Source organism: Mirounga leonina, unplaced genomic scaffold (assembly GCF_011800145.1).
Source record: "Mirounga leonina isolate KUSES-001 unplaced genomic scaffold, KU_Mleo_1.0 Mir_93, whole genome shotgun sequence".
NCBI lineage: Eukaryota > Metazoa > Chordata > Mammalia > Carnivora > Phocidae > Mirounga > Mirounga leonina.
In genome coordinates this window covers 48,020,248-48,037,346 of record NW_023270854.1, presented here as the reverse complement: position 1 = coordinate 48,037,346, position 17,099 = coordinate 48,020,248, and the positions used below count along the sequence as shown (strand labels likewise).

Here is a 17,099-nt window from a genome sequence, read left to right as displayed (position 1 = left end):
TTATTTTGCAAATAGGCAGACTTGTTCAACCAGAGGAGAAGCTAGAGGCCTTCCTGCCTCCTCCCTACCGTTGTGCTCAGACCACCCATAAGTTATCCCCATCCGCCGAGAGGGCGTAAGCCTTCAAGGGAAGAACATGCCTGGTGTCTCTGAGTCCCTGGGACCTCTGGAGGCCCTGCTCTTCAGGACCCAAACCCAGCCCCTCTGCCTGGGCTATGAATGAGTTTGGCAGGGGCTGGGAAGCCAGTGGATTGTGTTCCAAGTGCCAGATGAGTAGGAGAGAGGTCTCCTGCCAGCCAGCGAGTAGGTAAGTATTAGTCACACAGGAGCACAAACAAGTCTCTGAATCCACATTTAGCCAGCTGTGGCCAGCGGTGTGCCATGGTTGGATGCCTACAGACACCTTTGTACCACATTAAGAAAGAGTTCCCATGTGTTGCAGCAACAAAGCCAGCTGCTGGGAATTCGGCGGTAATGCACACAGGAGGGGGTGGTGCAGGGACCGAAAGGGAAGGCCGAGCCACTCCCTGCACAAACAATTCTTTGTAACTCTCCTCTGAATGGGAGTTGGCACCAGAAAAGGAGGTGGGTCAGAGGGAGGGAGGCATCTCTCCAAACCTTCGCCATTTCTTCAATGACAAGGGAGAACGCTTGGTGCGGGATGGTCCTGATAAAGGCAACGGGGTTCCAGTGACGGAGGGCAGGATGCGGTGGGAGGGCCATGGGCAAATATCAAAATGCCCCAAATTCTTTCCTTTTGCATGTGAGATGGAAGAGCATTTTCCAATATCTGGGCTCCAGGCCTCAGCTCAGAAGCAACTAGATCAGAAACACTGTGCGCCATTTCTCCCCAGGACCCGGAGCTTCAGGGCTCAAAGGGTTCATTGCTGCCACTACTCGAAGAACAAGTTACAAGTATTCCTTTCCTTGCTTTGAGTGTGATTTTTTAAATTTAAATCTCAGAGTACAATCTTTATTTTTTTTTTTTAAAGTATTCCCCAGAAGTGGGTAAATGTTCCCACAGCCTTTATAGATTGAAGGCTGTGCTTTCACTTTGGAAGACGTGTCTATGATTCTGACATCTTTCGTTTACTCACTGATTTGTTGGATTAGGAATCCATCAAGTGAGCATCGATTTGGTGTTTATTTCGTGCCCGCCAAAGCTCTCTCTGTAGAGGGGGAGGAAGGTGTTGTGGGATCACCAGAGGAAGACAATTCTTTAGATTGGGGAACCCAGGAAGGGCATTGAAGAGGATGTGGCATTTGGACCTGGGGCCTTGAGGGATGAACTTGCACATTGGATCTCAGGGGTCCAGTGATGGCAAATTAAGGTTGGGTGAAGCCCTGATTTAATGGGGCACAAGTGCAGTCCCATTCCAGATTGCCTGGTTTATACTGACTTTCATGTAGATTCCTGTGGGTTTGATAGAAAGCATGTCTCCATGTCCTCTTTCTGAAAGAGAATCCTAAATTGCCCTTCAAAGCTTTCCACATCATGGGCCATGTATCTCCTTTTCGGAAGTCACTATTTGAATTAAGTTATTCTGCTCAGCTAGTGCCCAGAAAAACCCCCATTCCTTGCCAGTGATGAAAAACTGCCCTGATAATGTACTTTGCCCCTCTCACCCTCAACCAACCCCATCTTTCATAATTGGAAGGAGAGAGTGAATATTCTTTGCTTTTGATCAAGACGTGTCTCCTGCCAGGAGCAAGGAAGGATGTGTAGGAGGGAATGTCTCTGACAATAACAATAACAAGAGTAATGAGTAAAAGTTCTCAACAGGATCTTGGGCAACTAAGTTACCCAGAGCATTTATACATGTTTACAGTGTGCGTGTTTTTTTTCTCCGGCTAACAATGGTTCCCAAATGCCTTCCTTCCCTAGGCCCCCTCCCTAGCTCGGTGCATGGTCCTGTTTGAAGGATAGTACAGCAGCATTCAGAACCGGGCTTTCATTCCTGCTTGTTTTTGGCAGTGCATAAAGCCAAGTGGGGCGCCCTTAGCTTTGGGTTATGGGAAGGCAAGGCACTCACCGGCCTCGTTCTGGATTTCGAAGCTGGGAGTGTCCTGTGACCTTCTTGAGCCAAATGCAGCTGCTTCTCCAAGTGGCTGAGAAAAACTTTTGTTCCATTCCTTCCATGTCTCAGCTCTAAGGTACCTGGAGTTGGGATCCTCTGTTTAAGAAACAGACGGTGACTTAAGCACAATTAGCTGACTTCCTACACATCCCTCTGTGCCACCTCTTGGGTGATTGAAAAGGAAACAAGATTTCCTCCTCCCAGGCTCCACTGGACAGAGCCTCCTCCAGTGTGGGTCAGCCCAGTCTTAACTCTGGGGCTGCAGGAAGTTTCTGTCATCCTCTGCACCCCATTCACATCCTGGTAACAGGAGGATGAGCAGGAAGTGGAAAGTGTCAGGGCAAAGCCTTTCAAGCTCACAGTCAGCTCCGGGCTGGGCAGCGCGTGGGCCTTTAGGAAAACAATACAAAACTTTCCAAAGGGTTCTGCTGGTAGCTCTCCACAAATACTTTACACAGTCATGTTAGAAATTGTTAGTCACTAAGATGCTTATTTGGTTTTTCTTTTCATTTTGCTAAAAAAAGAAAAAAAAAGGTCAAGGTTGAGTGTTTCTCTCATAACTCTGCTTGTTTGGGATACTTTTGACAGGAGACGGGACAGGCCACTGATAGACCTCTGGTACAAGAAAGTACCCATGGGAGCCTCCGTGCTCAGGATCAGAAAAATTGGTTAGCCCAAAGTGATGCTTTAAATTTGGGAAAAGGCCCCCACACACCAAGTGCCAGCCACCAGCTTGTTCTAAACATGTGGACAGGGCACATCACTTTCTCAGGCCTCAGGGTCCTTATTAGGACTCATTAAGGTCTAATGCTCTCTGAGTCAGCAGGCCTCTGACGAGACCGGCAGCTGAGCTCAGGTACGCCTCAAGCCCCTTGTCCAGGGGGGCACTTCTCCACTCCTCTGTTCTTCTTGCCTCCTGGGTGGGGCTGACTTCTTAGGTGCTCTTTAGCAAATCCTCACTGACTGGGCGTAAGGCATGGGCTGGCAATTGGGTTTTCACACAAGTGTCTTCCAGAGTCTCTATCAGGGGGATTCTTCTAAATCTTAGCCCTAGAATTACAAACTAGGCCCAGAGATGGGCCTGCTTGTAAGAACTCCTTTTTCCTTAGCTCCTCCTATGTAAGCACCCTCGTCCTTGCTTATTATTATTCCATTTACTGCACAAAGCCCAGTCAGAAAATAACCTGGGATGCTTCTCCCTGTCCTCACCTCACTGCCCACCCCTTTTCTTCTTTAGCTGTTGAGGGGTGAGAGGGAAAAGGAGCTGTGTTTTTGTTAGGAGGTTGGCATTTACCAAAAATAACATTTTCCCTGACGAATTTTCAGATACTGCCCATCCATTACCTTGGAATGTAAATATATTTGAAAGGCAGACCCGTACTAAGGCACTCCCCAACTCCCACAGTTGGAGATCTCAGGGCAACACCTCTTTGACTTGATGTGAGATTGGCATTCAGAAGCTCCTTGAGAGATGCAAAACCCCCTGCTTCTTCTGATTCCACGCCAGAGGCAATGATACTGGGCAGAGTTCCTTGTACATGGAGCCTCCCTGAATTTTGAAAATAATGGACCACGAAAGTAGCCAAATGGAACTGAAACAGATCTTTTGGGAGTTACTTATCTTTCTTACTGGCTTTTCTTCCTTGTTCCAAATGAGATAGTCTATGAGAAGTGTCTGCCACAAAATAGGTACTCAGTTAACGTGAGCATCCTTCTCTATTCCCACTTCCCACCGCACACAGTGTGTGGATACACCTCCTCAGAGTTAGCATCCTCAAGAGCTGGGCTAACAGAGGGAGAGGAGAGATGGAGACCCATACCTGCTGGTCGAGACCCTTCCTCCCCAGAATTTAACTGCACAAATGAAGTAGTCAGCCCTCAAGGGAGGCCAGGGCAGCCTTCAGGGAGAAGGTGCAGTCTGAGCAATGTCTTTGAAGGGTCGCAGGCTTGATCTGCCGATTTGCTGTGGCGGCCCAAGAGAATTTATACTTGAACACATACGAGTCCCAGGTCATTTTCAAAGCATCGAGGAGCTGAATTACCCCCTTTTCCCTCAGCAACTACCTTCCTGAGTCACATGTACTGAAGGACTTCATCAAGTGCAAACTACAGACAGGTCACTGAGTCTTTGCAAGGTCAGATGAGGCCTGGGTCTCTAGAATCTCCTAAATTAGGGCAACATTGGGCAACCAGTGTCCGTGAGCCTGGAGGCCTGGAAGATACACAAAAAAGGCATTAAAATCAGACTGAGATGATGACTAATTCCACTCTAGTTTAAATCATTTCTCCTTTTACAGTACTTAAATGAGAGTCTGCCACTCAGAAGTTTGGAAATCTAAATCGAGAAGTACCCAAACAAAACTGGGGGACTCTGAGGAGACTCCAGATGTGGCTTCGACATCACCCTGGAATGTGAGAGACTGGCTGACTCTCCTTCATGTAACCCCCTCCCAGGCTTGTCCACGTGTCCTTGCTGATCTGGGTCTTCTTCCATTGTTGTCCCACATTTGACCCAGGCCAGCTGCTGGGCATGCCGCTTTCGAAGTACATACAGCTTTGTACCTTAATTGCTGGTGCTTTTCTGCTGCCCTGACTCTTCATTACATCAGCACATTCCCAAGTTGGATGAACTTCTCTGTTACAGGAGACACTTTTCTCTTGGTGTTCAGGAAAACCCTGCTCTGGTCAGGTTCCCCGATCTTCAAGGAGCCCTCTCCTTGGCGGTGTGGGTGGTTACAGTCCTGTGCTGACCACCTTGCCCGTCCCGGCCGGGAGCCATGCCACCAGCTGTGCCAATCCAGCCTCCGCAGGGCCCCCGGTTCAACCCGATGCTGCATCCACACTCCTTTTGGTCTCCACTGACTCTGGGCGCTGTGATTTCTCTGACCGCCTTTTTACATTCTTGGGAGAAGGCATGCTTGCCTCGCCTCCTGGTTTTGAATGTGAAGCAAAATGTGGCCAGGATGTCTGTCTTCTAGGTCAGGTAAGCTGAACGTAGGTTTGTTGCATACCAACCCTGTGGCAGGCACTCTGCCAGGCACTACGCGTCCACAGAAGCTCTCCGTCTGGGGGGTGTGTCGGGGGGAGACTAGACACGGACATATCACTGCAAAACAACATGGAGAATTGAGGGGTATAAAGAAGGGGTGCTGAAACTCCCCCAGTGTTTGGTTCGGCCAGACGTGGTGCTTGTGACCCACCTACCTGCATTCCAACTGTGTGGGCTCCCGCTCTGCGTGGATGGGCCCAGACAGCACTGAATATCCCCGGGGAAGAAGCAAGCAGAGCACCGAGTGGGGAGACTTAGCCCAACCCTGGGACAGGGGAGGATAGGCATCTCAGAATCTCAGGTACTGAGGTGACAACTTGAAAGAGGAGGGAGAGCGAGATGGAGGAAGGAAAGGGTGTTCCGGGGAGTGGCACTGACATGAGTCCAGCAGGAGGAGGTGTTAAAAGGCGGGGTGTGCGCAGGTATCCTCGGGTGGCTGAGTCCATGGGGTGGAGGAGAGCAGTGGGGGAAAGACGCCCTGTTAGCGATGGGCAAACTTGACAGAGACTTGGTCAGATTTTTAAAGAAGTGTATCAGATGGCCAAGAGAAAAATAGAATTCAAGGAGGCAAGACTAGAGAAAGAAGTCCAGTTAGGGGCTTTTTGCAACAAAGGGATCCAGGAAAGAGGCAGTCCAGTTCTTACGGGTTTTCCTTCTTTCCCTTTCATATTTCCCTCTTCTTCCCTAACTTTGAGACAAGTAACCAAAGGGCCATCTTCTTCCTCCTCCTCTTCCACTTCCTACTTATTTTTAAAAAAGACTTTTATTTATTTATCAGAGAGAGAGAGAGCATGAGCAGGGGGAACGGCAGGCAGAGGGAGAGGCAGGCTTCCCACTGAGCAGGGAGCCTGATGCAGGACTCGATCCCAGGACTCTGGGATCATGACATGAGCCGAAGGCAGGCGCTTCAACGACTGAGCCACCCAGGTGTCCCAGTACTTTTTATTTTTAAATAATTTTAGACCCCCAAGAACTTGCAAAAATAGTACCAAGCCCTCTCTGACCTTCCCCAGCTTCCCCCAGAGGTATCAGGTTGTATAACTTCAGTACAACATCACGACCAGGAGATGGACCTTGTACTAAACTGTTAACCAGGTTACAGGTTTTATTCAGATTTCACCAATTTTTACGTGCCTCTGTGTGTGTGTGTGTGTGTGTGTAGTTCTAATCAGTATTATCACACATGTATGTGCAGATGACCAACCCCCTGCCCAGGGGACCCTCGTCCTGCTGCCTCCTCAGGGGCACCACCGGCTGTGTCCTGAGGTGCATTCTAATGAGTTAAGCCAAAGCACGTATTCAAACTGCTGCTGACTCATAAAGGAAAAAAGAAAAACAAAAAACGACGCCCTTCTTGGCACATTTAAATCCTTTGAGTTTTTCTCCCTTACTCTGTGTAGGTTATGTCTACCTCCCTGGAGAACATGGATGTGTGTGTGTGTGGTGGGGGACCTGTGCTTTGGGTCTGAAGCAGAATTGCTACCCTATGGATGGGTTCAGTCCTGTCCAGGTTTTCCTGAGGCTGAGAATGGGGGCTCTTCTTGCCTGAGCAGTGCCCACCTTCTCGAAAGTACCTCTTTTATGAGAGCTCTTAAATCCCCAGTAGAGAACAGAACTAAGGTTTAAGAGTGGATATGGTGATTTATGTTTAAATGTATGTTTAACATCATATACACATGTATGTTTAAACACCATACATGTTTAATATCATACATATATGTTTAAACATCACACATATGCTTAACATCATACACACATGTATGTTTAAGCATACATTTAAACATATATGTCTAAGAGGGATGTACAAGAAATAAATACTATGTGGCTGAACACATACTTATTTTATAGACTTTAAATATAGTTCTATTTCCTTAAAAAGACCCATTCTTCAGGCGCCTGGGTGGCTCAGTCAGTTAAGCATGTGACTTTGGCTCAGGTCATGATCTCAGGGTCCTGGGTTGGAGACCCGCATCGGGCTCCTGGCTCAGCTGTCTGTCTCTCTCCCTCTGCCCCTTCCCCCACTCTAGTGCATGCGCTTTCTCTCAAATAAATAAATAAAATCTTAAAAAAAATAAAAAGGCCCATTCTTTGCCAAATGATGAATCATTAATTCACTAAGAGCCTCTTATCCTCACTCAGTCTATTATGTATTTGAAGTTCATAAATATCATGTACATGCAGACTGACCTCACCATAGGTATATTTCTGAGATTTATATATAAAGTAAGTGTTTCAGTATTTAATAGTAAGTGTAGTGAATCAAAACGATTGTAATTTTAGAGATGTCATAATAGCGGTTTAGACTTGGAATAGCCATAGGATACCATCTGGTATAATTTTTTACTTATTTAAGGAATCACTCCTCCAGAGCCCTGGTATTTGCAGGGCAGCAGCTCACCCTGTGTCAGATACCTTGCGTTGTTGGTGCATTTTCCTTTTTTGTTTGTCCCAGATCTTACATCATATGAATTTCTTTTTTTTTTTTTTTTAAAGATTTTATTTATTTATTTGAGAGAGAGAATGAGAGAGAGCACATGAGAGGGGGGAGGGTTAGAGGGAGAAGCAGGCTCCTCGCTGAGCAGGGAGCCCGATGCAGGACTCGATCCAGGGACTCCAGGATCAGGACCTGAGCCGAAGGCAGTCGCTTAACCGACTGAGCCACCCAGGCGCCCCCATATGAATTTCATTTATGGGTTAGAATTTGTCCCTTTGAACTACTCAGAACAATGTAATCCCTTTTCCATGCCTAGTCTTGTTGGGGATTTGAAAGCAGTTCTTGTGTTTCCTTGAAGGCCCCTCTTTCTAGTATAAACACCTTCACTTCCTTGCACTCGCGCTCCTAGACCTCGTTTCCCAGACTCTCCACCATCCTGTCACTTCCTCAGGAAGTGCTCGCGTTTACCCATGTCACTCTTGAGATGTGCCATCCGCCATCTCTCTGTTACCACAGAAGGAAAAACAACAAAGTCTGATGGACCTAACTACAGAAACCACGTGGAGGGTGTTGAATACTCTCAACAGTATCCTGCTCTTGGGATGGTCAGTCTCTGCCTTTAATTTTCCCTACAGTTCCTGTAAGAAAAGTTAGTCATGTGAACACTTCATTCATATAGTAAGTACTTAATAAAGGTTCACTTTTATTATTATTGCTAATTTAAAACAACTAACACTATATATTTTAAAAAACAAGAGCAAAAAAAAAAAAAAGTGAATTAACTGAGAACAATTAGGCAGTTTCCCCACATCTTAACTTTAGTCAGATGATAGTCAAAACTTCCTGACTCTTTAAAGAGGTTTTGCCTTCCCAGGCATAGATAGAAAAAATCAATTCATTATTGACATGCAGAGAGTGATCTTATTTCTTTTCCTGAGATAAAGCCTAATTGGGCCTGGCTCCCCTTCCTTCCTTCCTTCCTTCCTTCCTTCCTTCCTTCCTTCCACCCTCCCTCCCTCCCTCCCTCCCTCCCTCCCTCCTCTTTCTTTCTTTCTTTCTTTCTTTCTTTCTTTCTTTCTTTCTTTCTTTCTTTCTTTCTTTCTTTCTTTCTTTCTTTCTTAAAAGATTTTATTTATTTATTTGAGACAGAATGAGAGAGAGAGAGATCTCATGAGAGGGGGGAGGGTCAGAGGGAGAAGCAGGCTCCCCGCCGAGCAGGGAGCCCGATGTGGGACTCGATCCCGGGAGTCCAGGATCATGACCTGAGCCGAAGGCAGTCGCTTAACCAACTGAGCCACCCAGGCGCCCCTCTTTCTTTCTTTCTTAAGTGCAGTGAAGTCCTGTTTCTGGATTTTAGAAATAGTTTTAAGATAGTAACACAAGTGTTTTCTTGTTTCATTAAGAAATATTAGTATGAAGAATCCACTATTCCTGCTTGTGGATATACTGATGAGACTCATTTATAATATAAATAGTTTGTTTTGAAATAATTTAAAAATTCCAGAGAAATTGCAAGAATAGTACAAAGAACTCGCAAATCTCCCTATTTCCCCAACTATTAATATTTTACTGCATGTGCTCTGTCATCATTTGTGTCTCCCATTTTCTTCAGCCTAAAACAGTTCCTTAGTCCTTCCCTTTCTTTAAGGCCCCTGCCTTTTGACGGTTTTAAAGAGAATAGGCCTTGCATTCCTCAGGACTATTTCCTTGTCATTTATTTTCCCGTTGGTTCTGTCTAGGTTACAGTTTATCCCATTTATTTGTTCTCATACTAATGACTATCTTTTTCATTTCCAAGATATCATATTATATCCAGTTGTTTATGTTTCATTTCTTACTTTTTCTCATAATTTCTTGTACTTTTTAAAAAAGATTTTATCTATGTATTTATTCATTTATTTTAGAGAGAGAGAGAGCGTGAGTATGCGGGGGATAGGGGCAGAGGGAGAGAGAGAATCTCAAGCAGACTCCCCACTGAACGCAGAGTCCAACACGGGGCTCAATCCCACGACCCTGAGACCATGACCTGAGCCAAAACGAAGAGTGGGACTCCCAACCAACTGAGCCACTCAGGTGCCCCTTTTATACTTTTAAAGATATTATTTTTTTATTTATTTGACAGAGAGAGACCCAGAAGAAGAGGGAACACAAGCAGGGGGAGAGGGAGAGGGAGAAGCAGGCTTCGCGCCGAGCAGGGAGCCCGACGCGGGGCTCGATCCCAGGACCCCGGGATCATGACCTGAGCCGAAGGCAGACGCTTAACGACTGAGCCACCCAGGCGCCCCACACTTTTAAAATGAAAGTTATTCCATTGTTTGAGCATCCTAAATACACATAGTTTGTGTTCTATAAAATAAATTTAGTTTGGCATGTTTTTGAGATTTCCTCTATCAGTTCACTGGGGTCCCCAGGTCAGAGCCAGGCTCAGTAGGGTTTTTTAGGACTTTGGTCCTGCAGTGATTTGGAGATACCACAGATCTGGCCACAGAGCTGGCAGGTAGCTTGGCTTAGTTATCGGTGGTGAGGCTCTGTCTGTGTCCTTTTGTCCTCCTGGGACTGTAGGTTGCTCAAAGCTTCAGCCCAGGTAATAGTAGGCACCAGCTTTTCTCTTTTTCCTCCTCTGTTCCTTTCACTATTGGAGGTGACCTTACTCCCTTCACCATCTTCGGCAACACTGAATTCCCTGTCCGGCTTTCTTTTAGACCCGGGGCCTGTTGCTTCAGCTCTGCTCACTTCTTTGCATTTATGATACATTTCACTGCTTTATGCTTGGGCTTACGCATCGCATGAGAGCACTTGTGGGTGGCTTCAGGTAATATATAATAACCACTGCCCCAGACCCACCTGCTGGGACCTCTCATGTGGACCTTCTGCAAGAGCTTTCCAGAAGGGCTCTGCTGCTTCTTATTTGCTCCTACAATCCATTTGCCATTAAAAATGCACATGGAAAAATGATGTCCCTCTCTAACTTAGAATCCTCCTGGCATCCCCTTGCTCTAAAGTTCAAAATCTTTGAGCATAGTTTACCAGGCCCTGTTAGAGCTGGTAGAGCCTTTGTTCCAGGTGTATTTATGCCATTTGTCCTGGATCATGAATCTCTGCTCTGCCCTGTAGTCATGTTGGTTCTCTTCCAGCTCCTGGAACGACCGGAGTCCCACATACTTCAGGCTTATACACAAGCTTTCCCTGTGCTTGAAATCCTATTCCCGCCTTTACATCTTTATCCCTGCCCCCTTGATTAAATCCTAGTAATCCCCAGATCTCAGTGGAGATGTCTTGTCCTCAGGGAGACATTTCCTATGCCCCCATGGTCCTCCAGCTTGGGTGACCTTGTTATAAACCTTCAAGGGGCCCTATAATTTTTCTTTAAATAGCTTATTTATTGGTATATCTTATTCACATTTATTTTTGTGATTATTTGTTAATACCTGAGGATTTTGTACACTGTTATATCCCCAGCACCACGTGTGGGTTATAACAACTCACTAAAGATTCATGAATGACGAATGAGCCCTCCAAGCCCAACGTGGTCTGACACGTTTTCTTTCTGACCTCACTTCTACCACTTTCCCTCTCTCTCACTCTGTTGAGCCCCACTGACCACCTTGCTTTTCCCCAAACCTAGGAGGCATACTCCTATGTCCAAGCCTGTCTCAGTCTGCTTGGGCTGCCATAACAAAACGGCACAGACTGCATGGCTTAAACAACAGAAGGTAATTGTATCAGTTCCAGAGGCTAGAAGGGATCATCGAGGTTCCCGCAGGGTTTGCTGTTTGGTCTTTCCTTTGAGCACCAGGAGAAGGGGGAGAAAGGGAAGGGAAGGGGAGGAGAGGGAAGGAGAGAACACTCTGGTGTCTCTTCTTATAAGGACACTAATCCTATCAGATGAGGACCCCACCCTTAAGACATCATTCAACCTCAATTACCACCCAAAGGCCCATCTCCATATACTGCTGCACTGAGGGTTAGGGCTTCAACATGAATTTGGGGAGGGGGAACAATTCAGGCCATGGTATTCCGCCCCTGGCCCCCCAAAATTCATGTCCTTATTATATGCAAAAAATACATTCTTTCCATCCCGACAACCCCCAAGTGTTTTAACGCATCCCAGCATCATCTATAAACCCCGAAGTCTCTATCAGCTAAATCAGGTAGGGGTATGACTAGAGGTACAATTCACCCTGAGGCCAAATTCCTTTCCAGCTGTGCACACGTGAAACCAGACAAGTTAGGTGCTTCCAACATACAGTGATGGGACAACATAGGAGAGACATTCCCTTTCCAAAAGGGAAGAATTTGAAAGAGGTGGCAGGTCCCAAGTAAGACTAAAACCTACCAAGGCAAATTCCATTAGATCTTGAGGCACAAAAATAATCCTCTTCGGTTCATTGCTCTGCCTGCTGGGCCATCCCATGGCCCTAGGGAGAGTTCCCTGTTCTTGTTGCACTCTGGGGTGGGGGTCCTACCCCCAAGGCTCTGGCTGGTGGCAGCTCAGCCCATTGAAACCACAGTGGTGGCCCCACCCTTTGAAACTGAGATGGGGGCGGCCCTAATGATCTCTGAATCACCTTTGGGATCATTGTTCCCTTTCTTGAAGAAAGCATGTGAGCATTTGCAGCCAAATAGCAGTATTGTCCAGTCCTGTAGAATCCAAGAGATCCAACAGCCTGCCTTCATTTTGCCTTTCATTTCTTTCCCTAGTCCTGGCAGTATTTCTGCTGGTATAATCCCATTTCTTCCTGGCTTTTTCTGAGGGGACTGATTAAGTTTGTGTTTCACACCCATACTGATCTCCTTATCAAATGATGTTTCAGCCACACCCTAGTGTTCTTCGCATTTTTTGCATTATGGATAGGCAGAGGACTTTCCAAACCTTCAAGTTCTGGTCCCTTTTTGCTTAAAACAAAACAAAAACAAACTCCGGGACGCCTGGGTGGCTCAGTTGATTAAGCGTCTGCCTTCAGCTCAGGTCATGATCCCAGGGTCCTGGGATCCAGCCCCGCATCGGGCTCCCTGCTCAGCAGGGAGCCTGCTTCTCTCTCTGCCGCTCTCCGTGCTTGTGCTTGCTCTCTCTCACTCTCTCTCTCTGACAAATAAATAAAATCTTTAAAAAAAAAACCAAACTCCTTCAATTTATCTCTCTTCTCACATTTTACTGTAATTGATAAAGGAAAACCACACCACTCCTTTTTTGCTTAGAAATATCCTCAGCTAAATATCTAATTTCAGGGCGCCTGGGTGGCTCAGTTGGTTGAGCGACTGCCTTCGGCTCAGGTCATGATCCTGGAGTCCTGGGATCGAGTCCCGCATCGGGCTCCCTGCTTGGCGGGGAGTCTGCTTCTCCCTCTGACCCTCCCCCCTCTCATGTGCTCTCTCTCTCTCTCATTCTCTCTGTCTCAAATAAATAAATAAAATCTTTAAAAAAAAAAATATCTAATTTCATTGCTGGCAACTTCTACCCTCCACAAAACACTAGAACACAATTCAGCCTGGTTCTTTGCCACCTATGACAAGGATCTAGTTTCCAGGGACCTGTTCCTCATTTCTGTCTGAGACCTCACCAGACAGGCCTTCGATGTCCTTATTTCTGCCAACATTTTGTTCGTGATTATTTATGTATTCTCTAAGAAGATGGAGGCTATCTCTGCAGCTCCCCTCTGTTCTTTCTGAGACCTCACCAGAACTGCCTTTAATGTCCACATTGCTACCAATAATCCCTTCATGGCAGTTAAAACTCCAGTCTCTACCCATCACCCAGTTCCAAAGCTGCTTCCGCATTTTTAGGCATTTGTTATAGTAGTATCCCCCTTCTTGGTACCCACAAGTCTCTTTGGGCTATCATAGCAAAATACCACACACTGGGTGCCTTAAACAACAGAAATTTATTTTGGGGGGGGGGTGCCTAGGTGGCGTAGTTGATTAAGTGTCGGACTCTTGGTTTCAGCTCAGGTTGAGATCTCGGTCCTGAGATCAAGCCCCGTGTCGGCCTCCATGCTGAGCTCAGGGTCTGCTTGGGTTTCTCTCTCCCCTTGCTCTCTCTCAAATAAATAAATCTTTAAAAAAAAAGAAATTAATTTTTTCACAATTCTGGACTCGGGAAAGTCCAAGCTCAGGTTTCTGGCAGAGTTCAGTTTCTGGGGAAGGCTCTCTCCCTGGCTTGTGGAAAGCCACTTCCCCGTTTTATTCTCCTCAGGAGTGCTGAGCACTGTCCAATATTCCACAGACTTCACTTGCCTGTTGTCTTTCTCCTCCATGAGAGGTAAGCCCCAGGAAGGCAGAGTTATTTATCCCTGGAGTTCACTGATGGATCACTTAGAACACAGCAGGTACCAAATAGGTATTTGTTAAATGAGGGGACGAATTGCTGCCCATTGTGCATGGGTGCATGAGTGTGTGTGTAAAATAAGATAAGGAATAGTATTTAATGTTTATTTTGTTCTTACTGATTTGGAAAGAAAGCCTTGTCACACCTACTTTAAACCCAAGGTTAGTTTCTTCTTCATGATTTTAAAATATTCTCGTTCATTTTCATTTCTTGAAGCCCAACAGGCATTTCCTTTGCATATGTGTTTGGTTTTATGTTCCTGAGATGTTCCTCTTGAGAAAAACACATACTCCTGTTTCTCTCATTAAATGTCTTAAAATGGTAATAAGAGGTGGGTCCCAGCGCAGATAACGTTCAAATCCTAGAAAAGTTTTCCGTGGCAGGTAGCATTCCTGAGGTGGGAATCCTTGTGGCACAGACATTTAGTGAAACAAAATAATAAAGAAGCGGGGGATGGGAAGGTAGCGTGTCATCTAGCAGCTTTTGTATTCAGAACCACCGCTGTGTCTGAGGCTCCTTTCTAAGTGCCAGAGAAGCCACACCCAGCCCCAGCTTGGGAGCAGAGTCTCACCCCCAGGCCCGCCTGCAGCCTTCCCCCCCACCCCGCCCCTCCCACACTCCGCGGATGGTGACAGCCACACATGCTCCGGGCTTTGTCAGGTCCAGGTGGGAGGGTCTGTTTTCACAGGTGAGTCTCACCGCCCAGAGTTGAAATTCGGCTCATAATGTGTCCCTGAATAGAAAAGCTAAATTTCTATTTTGCAATGAATGAAAACTCCCCCCGCCCCAGTACTGAAACGGGTTACAGAGCATGCGACATTTTTAGATCCCAGGATGTTCCTGCCTTCCACTGTCACAAGGAAAGTTTCTTTCTGCTCCAGACAGAGACTGACAATTATAATCATTTCTGAAATCTATTATGCAGTTGGAAATATTTGGGGATTGAGAAAAAAAGACTCTCTTCTCCCTCCTACCCGCCCTCCACCAAGCTTACTTTCAGAAGAGTTCCCCAAACCACAGGCATTCTTTTGCCTTTTGATAGTTAGAAAGGAAAGGTCTGAATAAATGACCTAACCTCTATGGATTGACAAGGTCAACCTCTGCCATTGTTTTATTTACATTTTTAAAAAAACATTGAAAAATCTGCATCACTCACTACATCTTTGGCCCCCTGGTCTTCGAAGAGTTGATTCCTGAATAGATTTTGGCTCCTGGGGCTTTATCAGTGCGGAAATACAGCAGTGTGATGGTTAGATGAAAATCCTTCTGGAGTCAGGATGGCTTTTAAATTTGTGTTAAAACGTACTTTTTACGTGTCAGCCCTTTAAAAAAGGTTTCAAATGTTAATATTGATTCATTTTGTCCCTGTGACAATTCTACGCCCTGGATATGAACACTGACCTCTTTCTGCGGGGGCAGAAGGTTGGTTTGGGTGTCCTGTCCAAGGCACAGTATTAGGAAGCGGCAGAAGTAGGATCCAAAACCAGACAGCCTGAGCTCTGCGTTGGTTCTTAACCACTCCAGCTTATGGTCGGCAGTGTGGGGTCACATACGTTCTTCCCCCTTCACGAGAAGCTGAGGTTGGACACTGCGCTGTTATTTCTGGCACAGCGGCCAAAGGACCTTGCTGCTTCCCCTCCCTTGATGCCACCTGTCATATGCTTCAGGGCAAAGGAGCTGCTCTCCTGGCCTGGGAATGAGCCTCTGTCCTCCACCCTTTCAGGTCACTTGGGAGTCCTCTGAGTTTCAGGGTTTCGGCGCCTTCTCCCACACGGCAAACACGTCAACTTGGAATGCCTGTTCTCTTGATTAAATGTTTCCAAACATCCTTCACTTGGGATCTCAGGTGAAACTCCTACCTTTCACCTGGCGTGTATTCCTGGCCTCAACGTCTGCAGGAACCACTGAGTGAAGGAGGTGTTGGCAGCCAGTACTCTGAAGGCCAGAGACGCATCCCTTTGTGATGGGAACAGATAACGTGACATAATACCCTGGCATCTAAAACAGAACAGGCTGTACTTTTTAGAAATAACACCCACCTCTTAATCAGCTATTTTAGGGTCTGTGCATCCTGAGCTGTCACCAGGAGCCTCCTGAACTTCTGGGGCCATTGAAGGTGTCCGGCGAGGCCACGTCATCCTGTGCTTTGGGTGTTTGGGGTCAGCGGATGGAGAGGCACTCAGAGGCCTGGGCGGCCGGGTGGGGGCTCTGAACCGTGCCAGCTAGGTGCCTGCTCTCTTCCTTGAATGTGCTTCGGCATTTCTAATGCATTTCTAATGCATCCTCGAAAGAGGATAAAGCGTATTCTCCATGGAGGTGAACTCTAGGCCAGTCTGGATACAAGCCCACGGGAGTTTTTATGATGCGCAGGAAAATCCAGAGAGATGACTCCTCCAGCGAGTACCCTTCTGGCCACCGGGGCTTGTCCTGAGTGTCTGGGGACAGCCCTTCCATCTCCACTTCCAGACCGGCCATCCTGCTGGCTTTCTGTGTGGGCACCAGGAAGGTGTGGTCTATAGTGGTTTCTTGCAGGTAGTGATGTCCCATGCCCCTGGAGGATGAAAAATACGGGATCAGAATACTGTGGGTCTTGAAACTGACCCGGGAGGCAGTATGACTGAAGGAGAGCGGTGGGTGTGGGGAGAGAAGAGCTGGGGTCCTGGCCGGCTTGGATCCTTCCCGCTGCGTGGCTTGGGGCAGTGCTCAGCATCCTCCACGGCAAGCAGGGGCAGCCTGGGTTTCCCAGGGCTTGGCGGGGGAGCGGACCCTGACCCACGCACACTTCATTTCCAGAGCATCCTTTCCTGCCAGCCTCATGTTGTTAAATGAGATGATCTTAGGAAAGACAAGGGAAGCCATGCGCAGTATCCACATGCGTGCGTATGGAAGGTGTTGCTGAGGTCACTTATTTAATGTTAATTCAGTTTAGGATTATTCTCTTCCTACTTTGCCACTGCCTTCCTGGCTTATTGCCAAGAGTCCTCTTTTCCTTACTTGAAAATAAATACAACCATGCACGCTCTACCTTGCTTAAAAGGATATTCTCTGTAAAACCTAAAGGTACTCTTAAAAAAAGAGTCTAGTCAAGTCAGAAGTCTTAGCTCCATTCATTCAGCCACTTGTCAGATTTGCTTGGGACATGGCAGTTTCTGAGAGTGATAAGGTCCTAGCAGATTTTATAATTTGCTGGAGAGAAGTATAAAAATAATCGTA

General features: G+C 46.7%; 1 pseudogene; it reads right to left on the bottom strand.

Annotated features, from left to right (window-relative positions):
* Positions 1–13,339, bottom strand: part of LOC118004753 — a 35,342-nt pseudogene extending 22,003 nt beyond the window's left edge.
* Positions 13,340–17,099: the final 3,760 nt, after the last annotated feature.